Below are 14,213 nucleotides of genomic sequence, written 5' to 3'. Positions count from 1 at the left end.
TTTGATGTTGTTTAATAAACCCCAAATAATCATTATCTACGATTGTGTGTTGTAACCCCCAAATATTTCATAGTTCATTTTATTTACATTGGTTTCCTTTTTGTACTGGCATCCGTGTGCAGTTTTCATTAATGGAACAGAACTGTGTAGGTTTTAAAAAATCTGCTACATCTTGTAAGCGTTATTTCATATTTTTCTCAACTTCAAGGGGAGATGATTCTGAACTTATTCTTACGTTGCTCATTTACGATAGGGGTTGAGTACTCATTGATATGAAAACACTGTAAAAGTTTGAAAAAAAATGAATGAAAACTGTAAATTGCATAAAGAAGCTGCATTTCACAATACTTTGAAATTCAGTAAACGATCATAATAGATTTATTGCTCCGATATTCATCATTTTCAATAGGGTTCGAGTAATACTGATATTAAAACACTTAACAAGTTTGGAAAGATTCAGACAAAAGTTGTGAAATCTTTTAAACAAGTGAAAATTGTTTATTATGTCAAATTTAATAGAAAAAAATTCTGTCTTATTGTCCCGATGTTTCTCATTTTAAATAAGGTAAAAATGCTCATTGATATGAAGACACTGTAAGTTTGGAAATAATCTGATGAAAAATGTTGACATAATCACCTTACCAAGCAGTGTTTCACTTTTATTTTTAAATTCAAAGAGACATAATTCTGGACGTATGGTCCGATATTGCTCATATAAAGTTTGGGTTGGGTCCTCATTGATAAAAAAAAACCTGTGCAAGTTTGGGAACAATCGGATGAAAATTTTGGACTTCGAACAACGATTTCAACATTTCTCTAATTCTAAGTAAGATAACTATGGACGTAATGGTCGGATAATGCTAAAGGGCCCATAAAACCTGGATAGTAATACGTGTCGCTCCGAGGAGTGCTTGACTCTAGGGAAACGGGTTGCTGGGACACAGCTCCTCCTTGATAAGCGGCTGCTTCCATTATCGCAACTCATTGTTACAATCAATAATACGTGTCGCGCTTCGCGCTCTATATGTGGTAGGGATAGTACTTAGGGCCTATGTTACACAGCCATAAAAATACATGGATAATAGATGTGTTGTTTGCATTTATTTGTTAAAATAAAAACTCGTGTATTTTTTATAAGATATTTAAGTGATGTAAGAAATTTTAATTAACGTTGTCACCACGCGGCATCCATTAATTTTAATAAAAATGTCCAATTGTAGTAAAGTGGATTTTGAAATGTCTACATAAAATAAAGCTTTATTATATTTATTAACCTGACTGAAAAAAATTGTCAGCCGCCGAACTGTTCAGTTCGTGCCGGAACTCGAGATTGAACCGGGGGCCTTTAGATGATTGTTGCGTAAACAACTTCAGTCTAACGCTCTCCCAACTGAGCTATTCCGGCTGACATCATTAGTGTACTTCTATTTGGTCAAGTTGTGCATAGCGATCGTTATTAAATGTCTATTAATAAACTAATACATTGTACGTTTTCGTACCACTACGCCTTCCAATAAACTTGCTTGCGCAATAGGTCGTCAAATATCGTACTACATTGATTCTCCACTAAATAAGCAAATTAGAAAAACCACAAAATAAATATAGTTTGATTATGTTTTGTTTTAATACAAAACCAGAAAGTTTCGCGTTTTTGCCCAGTCCCTGTGATATTTCCCCTATGATCAGTTATGGATCAGTTATTAATTAAAACAATTAGCTTTACTTTATTGGCAATACATGTTGTAATAAATGTAATAGGCACAAATGCAGTACTTATTTACACTTATTTACACAAAACATCACCACTATGCAAGATATTCTTAAAACAAAAATATATACATTGATTCGTAAAATAACTTCTCCTCCCATAAGCGAAAAAAAATGCATTACATACTAGTCGCCGCTCTCCAGAGCGACGCCAAAAATAGGGAAAAAAGTAAACAGTTCGAACAAGACCTTTTATTTCTCCAGTCTAAATTTTCCCTGTATCTCACATGATGAAAAAAGGCATTTCGAATTGCAAGCATTATGCAATTATTTCCCTACCGTTTATAGATTGGGGTCATGTTGGTAAAGAAGTATGCAAAATATAAAAGCAATATGTCAAACGACATAGGAAACAATTGGGGTGGTACGCAAACTTTAACATAGATTAATCAATAATATATGCATATTCTAAGTATACAAGGGGCAATTATTTTGTCAAAATGCTTGATACAGTTGTCTGCTCTTGTTTATAGAGTGGGGTCATGTTGGTAAAAAAGAATGCAAATTATAAAAGCAATATATGTCAAAGGACATAGGAAATAAATGGGGTGGTACGCAAACTTTAACATAGATTTATCAATAATATGCATATTCTTAGTATAAAAGGGGCAATAATTCTATCAAAATGCTTGATACAGTTGTCTGCTCTTGTTTATAGATTGGGGTCATTTTGGTAAAGAAGTATGCAATATATAAAAGCAATATGTCAAAGTACATAGGAAATAATGGGGGTGGTACGCAAACTTTAACATAGATTTATCAATAATATGCATATTCTAAGTATAAAAGGGGCAATAGTTCTGTCAAAATGATTGATACCGTTGTCTGCTCTTGTTTATAGATTGGGTTTATGTTGGTAAAGAAGTTTGCAAAATATAAAAGCAATATGTCAAAGGAAATATTTGGGGTAGTACGCAAACTTTAACTTTGTACGCAAACGCCGACGCCGGGGTGAGTAGGATAGCTCCACTATATAACTTTCATAAATAATAAATGAATAAGTATCTTGTTATTAGTAAAATTAGACATATCTAATTTATATGTATACTTATAAAATTGTTGACTTAACGGTTAAAAGTTGACACTATCGAAATAGTCATAAACAGTTAAATACATACACATCTCTGTTTTGAAATTACAATTAAATATATACCCATGAATGATATACGATGGATAAGTAAGTTGAAATAAAATTAAATATGTATACCATTTCCAGACGTGCATTGACGGTATGGAATTGATTAGCCTCTTATAAATCCACCTTGTTGAATAAACCTGTCGCGTGCTATTTTTAGATCATTTATGGGTTTTTCCAAAAATTGGAGAATCTGCGTTTGTCAACTGCGGAAAAACGAAATCGTCCTTAAATGCGATATTTGAACATTATTAAGGTAAAAATGGAAGAAATAATAGGATAAATAGAATATTTTGTGATTTTTGGATTAAGATCAATCAAGCCTTGCCATGCGAGTCGAAATATACTTGCAAGATACAGGCATGATTAAAATTATTAAATTAAATAAAACAAGAGATTGCCAAGCAATATGGTCCCCTACCGGTGAAACTCCACCATTGTCAGAATATTTATTTTTTATATATGTGTTGCCATAGCAACCAGAATTCTTGACTTGGGAACACAATGATATGACGTACATAATCTCCATATTGCCATCCGTCCATGTTTCATGAAAAAATATAAAGAACTTTTAAAGTTATCGCAGGATCCAGAAAAATGTCACGGACAGACAGACTGACTGACTGACGCACAGAGCGCAAACCACAAGTCCCCTCCGGTTTCACCGGTAGGGGACAATTAAATGAAAACTCTACTCGTATGCCGTTCTTTAAAACAATACGTAATACTACTATTAATAGCATTGTTTGGAAATTCCAGTTCTATATTTGAAAGATGACATTATTCTTGTTTAAGCCGAAGCGGGAATCCCATATCACTTGCTTGCGTTTTATTATGAATTAACAGCAAAAGAAGAGCATGAATATAAGACGATTCGTACGAAAATAAACTTATGTAGATAAATGCATTTGTTCTTGATTTATAATGACCCGATTTATTTGTTTTTTTTTTCGTTATAAAAAAATAAAATTGTTTACGAAAATAAATACTTGTCACTTTTCGGCACGCAGCACATCGGTTCAATGTACATGTATATACTATTTATTAATATTCGCAAAAGCTATTCAGGCTGTATTGGTCATTGTCGGCTCAGGTACTTCTTAAATGTACCCCGGGTACACTTTTAGAATAATAAAGTACAGAAAATAGTACAGAAAATATACGTTGCTACCCTAGGAGCGCACTTTGAATTAAAACATACGCTGACCCGCCAGTGTGGCAGTGATACAGCAGTTTTGTCCATGATTCACTGTCTATAGATGTTACGTTGTTAAACTAATGTTTATTGTAATATTTATTCACATCAGTTAGTAAGAACAAACACTAATTTGCACTATAATATGTATTGATATCACCCGTGCGATTGCCTTACATTATGTTATATAGGCATTTCAAACTTAAAAGAAGGCTACATGTAATTAAGCCAACAGCTCAAACCTACTTCACAAATTAGAGATAAATTAATATGTGACTCAATAAGGAGAAATTTGACCCACGCATAATAGGACAAAATTACGGGATCATACACCTCATCATTTTTGTGTAACTAGCTAGTATAACAAAAAACATTCAAACGTATTTAAATAATTATGGGAATTATGGAGCCGTTTGATCGGCGTGTGTGACACTTAAAACTATTTGTTTGCCACTCCTTAATGCGCTATAAATAACAACAACATTGGCGATTTATGTGTCTAAGACTTGCATAAAACAGCAAGTAGCGAAAAGTGATAAGATTGAAGACTCAGTAAACAATATTACGCAAAAAAGTGGAACAATTGGAATTACAAGTTAAATGCATGGAAACCAGTTAGAAATTCATCAATGAGCCATTCGAAGAAACAAAACATAAACTGTAAAAATCAGAGGATCAAATCAAAATGTTTAACGAAAAATCAAACAAGATCGAAAAATGCATCGACAGCTTCCAGACAAAATTAACTCAACTTGAAAATGCCAACGACAATCTGAAATTCCATAATCTACGAGAGAATCTGCTTTTCCATGGAATTAAAGAATCACATAAGCAAGAAAATTGTGAAGAGCTAATCAAGACACTAATTCAAGATGTAGTGCATATCGAACAAAACATCGAACTCGATAGGGTCCATCGAATAGGCAAGGAAACACTGGGGAAAACGAGACCAATAGTGGCGAAGTTCCATCATTATTCCGACCGGGAACTCGTTCGCAAAGCCTCAATCGAAAAGAATCAATATTTAAGGGCACTGCACCAAGGCGTTGGGATACAGCAGACGAAGGCTACCATGAAAAAGCTACGAATTAAACAACACATTGTTGACCGGGAACGAAATGCAGGTAGAACAACCAAATGGGCAGGATTAACACGAAAGCCACCATTAGAACAAATCGTAACGTTGTTTGAAATGACGCTATAAATTACAGATGACAATCGCCTTAATGCTCAATTAGCAATCCTATTGCTGAGACTAGTCTGTTAGTTTTTGAATGTGCTTATTATAAAATCGTCTCTCTATCTATATTAATGATGTAAATACTAGTTGTAAATGTGTTATGCTCTCCATGAATGGAGGAAATAAAAAATCTATCTATCTATGCAAATCAAGCAACCATATCATAATTAACGACCGTAGGCCCGGAGATAGAACAGGTAATTACACTTTCATCACCACGTAGATAGATAGACTTTTATTTTCCTCCATTCACGGAGAGCATAACATATAATACAAGCAAGGAAGTACAATAAAGTATATACACACACATGAGATCATAAATGAAACAACTCAATACATTCAGTTAGATTATTTACAAAGATAAGTATAACTAACTATGTAGATGATAAATAATTGTTAATTCCTAATGAGAATAATCACATTGAAATAATAATTAAAATCATATTTTGTTCAGTGTAACTTATTCGCCGAGGATATATCTTAAAGCGAAAGCGAAAATAAAGACATAATAGACGAATATACTTAACATGTGTCATAGGTTTTGCCTTCCACGGAAGGCTGCTATATAGTGTTAAAATACACTAATATAGATTGGATAGACATGTCAACATATGTGTAAAAAACACAAAAGACACACAAAACCTGGCTCAGAGCGTCTAACACTAGTTCAGGATGCAAACAGCAGCCTTGCACAATTTAAAATGCACAAAATATGAGGCAACAGTTTCAGATATCATTTTCAGCAACGATGCACTTTGTTCTAAGCCACTTAAGTGGATGAAGCGCGAGAATTCCGTTATACCGATGCATTCAATTAGAGTTGTCCATAAATGTTTTCGCTTATCCTCTAACAGGTGGCAATAACACAACTTATGAATTACGAGATTAACGGTTTTCAGGCAACAATGTCTGCATTCTCGTACATACTTAGCGTAACCAATTATTTACTAACTCACCACGACATATTCCTCGTGAATGTCATTCGTGAATTTGAAATACTTGATTGGAGCGAATTCTCTGATCATGCTGCACTTTATTTTAGTTTTCAAACAGTAAATAATATTAACTTACAAAGACATAAAAAGGAAACAAAACGACAAGAATTACAAATATTATTTGATAATGATAAGTCACAAGAATTTACTTTGTAAATAGATGAAAAATACATGTATTAAATACAATTTGTACTGAAATTAATGTTAATAATCACATTAACACCCTAACTCAATATTTACACGAAAATAGCGTTAAGATATTTGGAAGAGTATTTACAATTATAAACAATAAACAATCACATCCAAAAGCGCCAGAATAGTTAGATAATACTTGTTAAACTGCAAAATGCAACTTCCGTAACGCAAAAATAATTTTAATAAGAATAAATCCAACCAAAATAGACAACTATTTGTACATTATAAAACACAATATAACACAATTCGTAGAAAAGCAAAATATAGATATAAGATGAATGAAAGTACGCGGTTAAGTAAAATTGCAAAAACACAACCAAAAACGTTTCGGAAAACACTTAAAAAAATGTTATAAACCTAATAATAAAAATGCAGATCATACAAATATTAACGAAATATTCAATCATTTTAATAACTTAATCGGAAACGATGCATTCGATAATACAGATTTTGATCTAAATGAACAAAATTTAAATACACCACAAACCGAGACTGAACAGCTCGATTCGCCAATTACAGAGTCAGAAATATATCCAGCAGTTTTCAAGCAAAACAACGGCAAATCAAGTGGACCTGGTAAAATTTCAGCTGAAATAATTAAAACAGCATATACTTTTATTAAACCGTAGCTAACAACTATATTCAATAACATATTTGATACTGCACAATATCCTGAAAGATGGGGAATGGGTTACATCACACCAATATTTAATGGCGGTGATCCGAGCGATGAGAAAAATTATCGCGGAATAACATTAAATAATATTTTATCAAAGATATATTCCCAAGTACTATTAAACAGACTAACGAAATGGTGTGATGAAAATAAAATTGTATCTGACTGTCAATTTGGTTACCAAAAGGGAAATAGCACAGTCGACTGTATCTATATACATAACAGTATAATCAACTAAGTTCTAAACTCTGGTCAAAAATTATATTGCATTTTTATTGATTATGCTAAATGTTATGACAGCATAAATTGATCACTATTATGGCAAAAATTAATCACCGAACGAATAAGCTCTAAAATTGTTTCCGCACTCAAAGCTATATGTATTCATCGGTAAAATCAGCCGTCAAGTTAAACAATCAAACATCAGAATACATCAATTCACACGCTGGTGTGAAACAAGGCGATCCATGCTCAAACATTCTGTTCATTATGTTCGTTAATGACATAATTGAAAATATTGACTGTAATATTGAAGGAATCATAACGATCAACGATATTTAATTCTTTTTTTTATCTTATGCCGATAATCAAGTCGTATTTTCAACTTCGCCAACATCAACCCAACTTATGTTAAATGATGTTGAAAACTATTACAATAAATACAAACTGAAAATCAATTTCGCCTATCATCACATAGATTAGAAAAAGAACGAGGTCGATACCACAATATTCATCGGAATAACAGGAAATGTAAATTTTGTAATCTTAACGTCGTAAAGAGTGAATACCATTTCTTATTAATATGTCCAATATACAAAGATATTAGAAAAACTTATTTAAAGTCATATAATCAAAGATTGTCAACGTTAAATAAGTTTGATTTGTTAATGAAAAAAGAAATCATTAATCTTTCAATATATATATATATATATATATATAATGCGAATTGTTTATGGAACAATTTAGAAACAAATTTATTTATCTATGTATACTATATTTTCCCATAATTTGATAAGTAATAATCAATATGAATGTTAAAATGAAACTAATTGCGTAGAACAATTTACTCTTTGTCTCATTATTTTATTAACAACTATCATTTTCGATGTTAGAAGAACATATCCTATATGTTATGAATCAGTAAAATAACTTCCTCCATTTCACAATTTTTTATAATTATTACCTCATTTCATAATAATTATCATCCATGTAGTTACACTTGTGTATAATGTCTAATTGTATAATGTATTTGGCTAAAAAGCAATTGTATACTTAAGAGCTCATAAATGTTGTTGTTGTTGCATAAACTCTAGGGATCGCCATGTTGTGGAAGAATAAAGTGACTTATGGTGCATGTTCGTGTACAGAGCTTCAATTGTATGATTGATTATCTAAAGTCAAATGCGTTTCCGCAGATTTATATCACTGGGCTTAAACTGGCTTAATTTCTAATGCAGAGTTTACTATGAACTTTGTTTATCAGTTCGGTGCTTTATCTTTTTTGGGCGTTGTTGATAAGACAAATAAAATCTTAAACATCATTATTATTTGTATTTTTATAAATGTGATTCTGCGCTCCTGTTTAACAAACTTACTAAAAACAGTTGGCCAAAATGTGCAAGTCTAAAGTGTGTAGGTAACCAGTGAATTTGACAATAGACTGGTGACTAACTTAATACATCAACCATAGCTTAGCTAACATACTTGTTATATTAGTTGTTTGGGGAATTTTTTATTGTGCAAATATTGTTGCGCACGAAGATATACAATTTAACAACCGAACTTTTATGTAGCCCGATTAAACTCATAACAAGGATTATCAATCTGTTTCCAAAAAATGCAGAAAAAGTGCTGTAAATGCCAAATACCGTCGAAGTATTTTTTTTAAACTTGTTATCATTACCTTTAAAATTAGGGATACACTCACAATCACAGGCATGCACGCACACACACAGAAACACACGCGCGCACACTCACACTAACACAAATATATATAAAAAATGTAACGTCTGTAGTTATGTGTTTTTCTTTTGACCTTGCAGTATATTCAGCACATAACGCGGGAAAGACTTCCGAACCGAAAGCCGGACGGAAGGTCGTGACGATAAGATAACAATATATCTTCCTTCAAGTGCACACGCTCAACAACTCACCACGGCATAATGAATACAGCATCACTGTAACTGCAAACTTCCACCTTTATTGTTTAAAACTTGTTACCGGTTTCACCGAACAATTAAGAAAAATAAAGTATATTTGATTTTTTATCTTTTTCACATTTCTGTAGAGAAGTTCGCGTGTATATGCTCGCACTAAGAAATGTTCAATATGACGAACGTGAATCGGGTGTTTGGAATGTGCGCAATCGCTTTAATTGCAGCAATGATTGCACGTAAGTCTTACGTTCTCCTTATATATGCATTATAAAACGCAAAATAGATCAACTTAATAATTATGAATATGATATATACGTTATGAGATAAAATAAAAGTGTAGCGAATAAAAAAGAAGTATGAAGTTTTGTAATATTAAGTAACGCTAAGCAATTTAGGTGAGAAAAACCCTCGTAGCAGTAATTCGCATTCTTATTTTCATCTTACATTCGATTCGTTTCAAAGGATACAACAATAATTACTATACGTTTCAGAGTCCGATAAACCTCTAATCCACCTTAGACTATTGTGCAGATCGACCATTGAAGTAATGTGCAATATGAGTTATGGGAGTTATGGAATTTGGACGCTTTACAGGACCCAATATGGTTTTGATGATAAGCAAAATATCGGAAAAATTGTTTCCAGTGAACGAGAATGTCGTTTATTTCCCCTGCAAACTACTGATATTCAGTGTGCATGCATCGAAGACAATAGTGTCTTATGCAAAATATCCGCTGACATGATTGTGAAATATGGTGACCAATGGCAGTGTAGTAGATACATAAATGGAAATACACATTTAAGCATACCAGTAACGGTTCCCATTCGAGGTAAGCGTATTAGCCATTTGAAATATGCAGATACACATACCATGCCTGAGTTAACAATTAAGCGTACTCATTTAAACCAGTGACTTATTGTCTATGGTAAGTGTGATTGTTACATCCATTTAAAGTACAATCGAATGTTTAGCTTAGATTGTTCCAAAGCGTTTACTCGAAATTGATTATTAAAATTAAAATGCTGTGTTTTATGTATTCCCCCCGTCATGAAAAGGCAGTTTGGTCTGGCAGAACAGAAGTTTTATTAGCGATCTCCATTCGTAATCTACATTAATTTTGCCGATCTTAAATATTAACAGCGGTTTGGTTTCATATACATTGCTGCAATTGGCTTTTTTCAAGACAAGAAATATAACCTCAATTACGAGTGATGTCAACGGTTCACTTCCGTACTCTTTCTTTTAGGGGATGGGGCGTATTCAAAGAAAGTTCATACCAAATAAGTATCAAAACAGTTTCGAGAAGGCATTCCATATGTATGATTTTGAATCGTGATGGGGGTTTATGCCATAGCAAAGAACTTAGAAACGCCGTAACATTTGAGTGTTCTTATTTAATTGAGTAGAACTATAATAATTGTGAGTGTTCTGATTATATCATACAGAGTTTATTCACATAGACTAACACATGGTGAAAATTACATTTTTTATCATTTAAATGAGATAAATATATCAAATTATTAAGTTTCATATTAATAAAATATACAAAAGTTAAGTAATATATTATACATTAATATTTTATAACAATGATTTGTCTGACAAAATGTTCACTGAAAGTCAAGCAAAGGGACATTGTAATGTAATTTGTTTTACCATTCAGTGTATTTCTTAATTCGGATGTAGCTTCAATACAATGAGTTATTCAAACAGTAGGAATAGCCTAATTTTATTTTTTCGTTTATGCATCTACAAGTATTCTACTTGTTCGATTGAATTTTCAAACAAAAACACTATGCGTCAAAAATATCTCCCTTGACACAAGATGTATTGATACTTTATTTACAAACTTACGAAATTAATACTGATAATATTTTCATGTCTTTATATACTTTACTATGTTATGAACATGTATAATCGAGTTTGTGTTTTACAGTTTACATCAATCATCTTGAGTGTTTTGTCTCTTCTTGAGTGTTTTGTCGTCTCTTATTAGTGCATGTTCTACCTTTGGTAGCAAATTGACACACATAAATGAAGGTAGGTGACCAAATAAGTGCAGTCCTTTTGAGGACATTGCTCGCATGCTTGAGGTGACGACTAAATAAAGCTAGTGCTCCAGTGCTGTTTAAATCATGTATGACTAAATTGCGAAAAAATTGAAACATTGCTGGAACTGGCTTCCACGGTGCACCGAACGGAGAACACAACATTATAATTATGTGATAGATATCCATGTATTACTTGTTGTACAATGAATGCTAGGACATTCTCCACGAAACCTCATGCAAACCATACAGCACTAACAATCAAGTCACACAACACTGCTTTGGGTTTGGTTGGTATTGCACTGATTGGATGTATTATGTTTCTGTCTGATTTGCAGTGTGATAGAACAAGTTATAACTGTATCACTAAGTTCAGTGAAAATTAAAATAATCTACTTATTGTTGACGAAGTAATGACATATCGAGGGATGATTTTATAATAATTCGTGTGCTGCTATTGGACTGCTATTCTTTTTCAGAAACAACATGTCAACACTGGTGTTAAACTTGTCATCTAAGTTGTTTTAAACATACTATACATCTCCCCGATTTCTGCTGTCTTGCAGCTTCTTATCGATTGAATCCGTGCCTTAAAGCAATATTGGGCCAACATGGCCTTTTGATGGGGACTTTATCAGGTTATCCGAACGTCTCGACACTCTTTCCATAGATCAGTATGTTTTGCGCTTCCATATTTTCTCAAACGGATTGAATATGTGCACTTTCTTAGCACACATGTTTTTGATAAATGTTATTGTACTACGTGCATGACACTGACGAAGCCTTGTTTGTAGTAAAGTTGTTTAATATATTTAGTTCCGTCGTAAGTTCTGTCTGGAAAGTAAATGCTTTGAACAACATTAAATATGTTCAGTTAAAATGTTTCTTTATTGATAATGACTCGATATGATCTGACAGGTCGCTGTGGTCTAGAAACTTCTTTATGTGTGGTAATGATTCATTGTAATTGGCTAGTATCATCTTCAGTATGGTCGAGTCAAATGCACTTGGTTTCTTAAACTTATTTCTGACTATTTACAAAGCACCGCATCTTGGGAACACTTTTTCACCAACAACTTGCTATGTTAACGTTTTTCCACCAACTCCTTGTGCCAACCAAGAGTCCCTGCATCTATCACTGATAAAATATCACTGAAAATTCATTTTGCTTCGTGGGGAAAGTATAATGCCATGTTAGTACAGCACCAATGTGGAGTTTAATTTTCGTAAGTTTGTTGCATGTGCGTTTCTAGTGCTTTTTGCTAGGCCACGATGTTTTTCAATTGACCTATCTCCCAAATAAAGAGGCACTCGATATTATAAGTTTTACGTTTTACTTCGGTAATACATTTTCGTTTGTTAATATTAAATTAGACGACACTATGTTTGTGATCCTATTAGGTAAATGTTATATAATAACATGTTTTATGGATAGCTCTGGGCAATGTATGAGGTAAAGAGCTCCTTAAAACCGGCTGAAGCAAGCACTATTATTGTTCTGTTTTTTGCGTTTTCGTTGTAGGTGGAGTTCTTCATGTTTTCAAATGTTTTAATATTCCATTTAAGTGAACGGCTCAGGAATAAGTGTAGTGTTTACAATGTGCGCATTTTAGAAACAATTGAATGTACAACGATCACACGTCTGCAGCCAATGACCGAGGAAGAAACAACACCTGCGAAAATTACAAGTTTAACCGTTGTCTCGGAAACTATTAAGCAAGAAGAAGATGTGATAACAGTCGCGGAGGGTAAGACATATTTGACATTTATATTTTCAATACATATATATATTTTAAAGCAGTTATCATTCATATATTGGTTCTCACAAACATTCCCCGGAACAATATTAGAATGCTGCGATTATTCTAAATATAAAATAGTTTCCAATGTATAAACTTGGTTAAGACATTAAAAGCTTCCAACATTACCTTTACATTACTTTATTTGATTATGGGCATATATGTATTATGCTATTATATATTAACTGAGGAAGGTCACAGCCATGTCACAACAGAAGCATTTAACAAGTTTACAACCACGTCTGGTGCCAAAACTGAGACAGTAGTTAAAGTAGAATCTGAGCATGGGCAAGATAAATGTAAGTATAAACAAGTTTATTTACGAGTATGATATATCGTTTTAATATCTGTTTGAGAATAATCTCGCTGTAAACCGTGCTTGCATAATACACGTTTATCGGGCCTTTTATGTATGACATAAAAATAGTAAATACCATGGAAGAACTATTCAATTTAATATGATGAGTGGATTATCAATAATACTTTCCTGTCTGCCTGTATTTTATTTTTGATGTCTAAATAGTTGCCTGGTGAGTGAAATGCTTGATAAACGGCCAGCCAAATATTAATGGAAAAGCACGTATTCTTACTAAAACTAACATCATATCATGATAATTCATATGAAACGAAAATTAAAAACAGTACTAGTTATATTAATTTATATAATTGTCTGTGCTAAATTATTGATAATATTAAATTTACTTCAATTGATTAATAACGTTAACAAAAATGTGTAATTATAGTTATGGACAAAGTACAAAATAAATCTATGGGGGATGTGTTTTAATAAACATTATATACGGATTTTAAGAGAAAGTACTTTATACAATGGTACCGAAATACTGTTTCAACAACAAGCGCTGTACTTAATGTATTTTAGCAGAATGGAACAAAGATTCTACTAAAATCATAGCAGCAGCAGCGGGAGTAGCGATTTTCGTTGCAATAAATGTGTCCTTCTGCGTGTATTGGAAATATAAACCTCGCCAAATAGGTAAGAAAATACATT

This window comes from Dreissena polymorpha, chromosome 11, assembly GCF_020536995.1.
Source record: "Dreissena polymorpha isolate Duluth1 chromosome 11, UMN_Dpol_1.0, whole genome shotgun sequence".
In the NCBI taxonomy this organism is placed as follows: Eukaryota; Metazoa; Mollusca; class Bivalvia; order Myida; family Dreissenidae; genus Dreissena; species Dreissena polymorpha.
The sequence above is the reverse complement of the archived record's forward strand: the minus strand, read 5'-3'. Positions refer to the sequence as shown.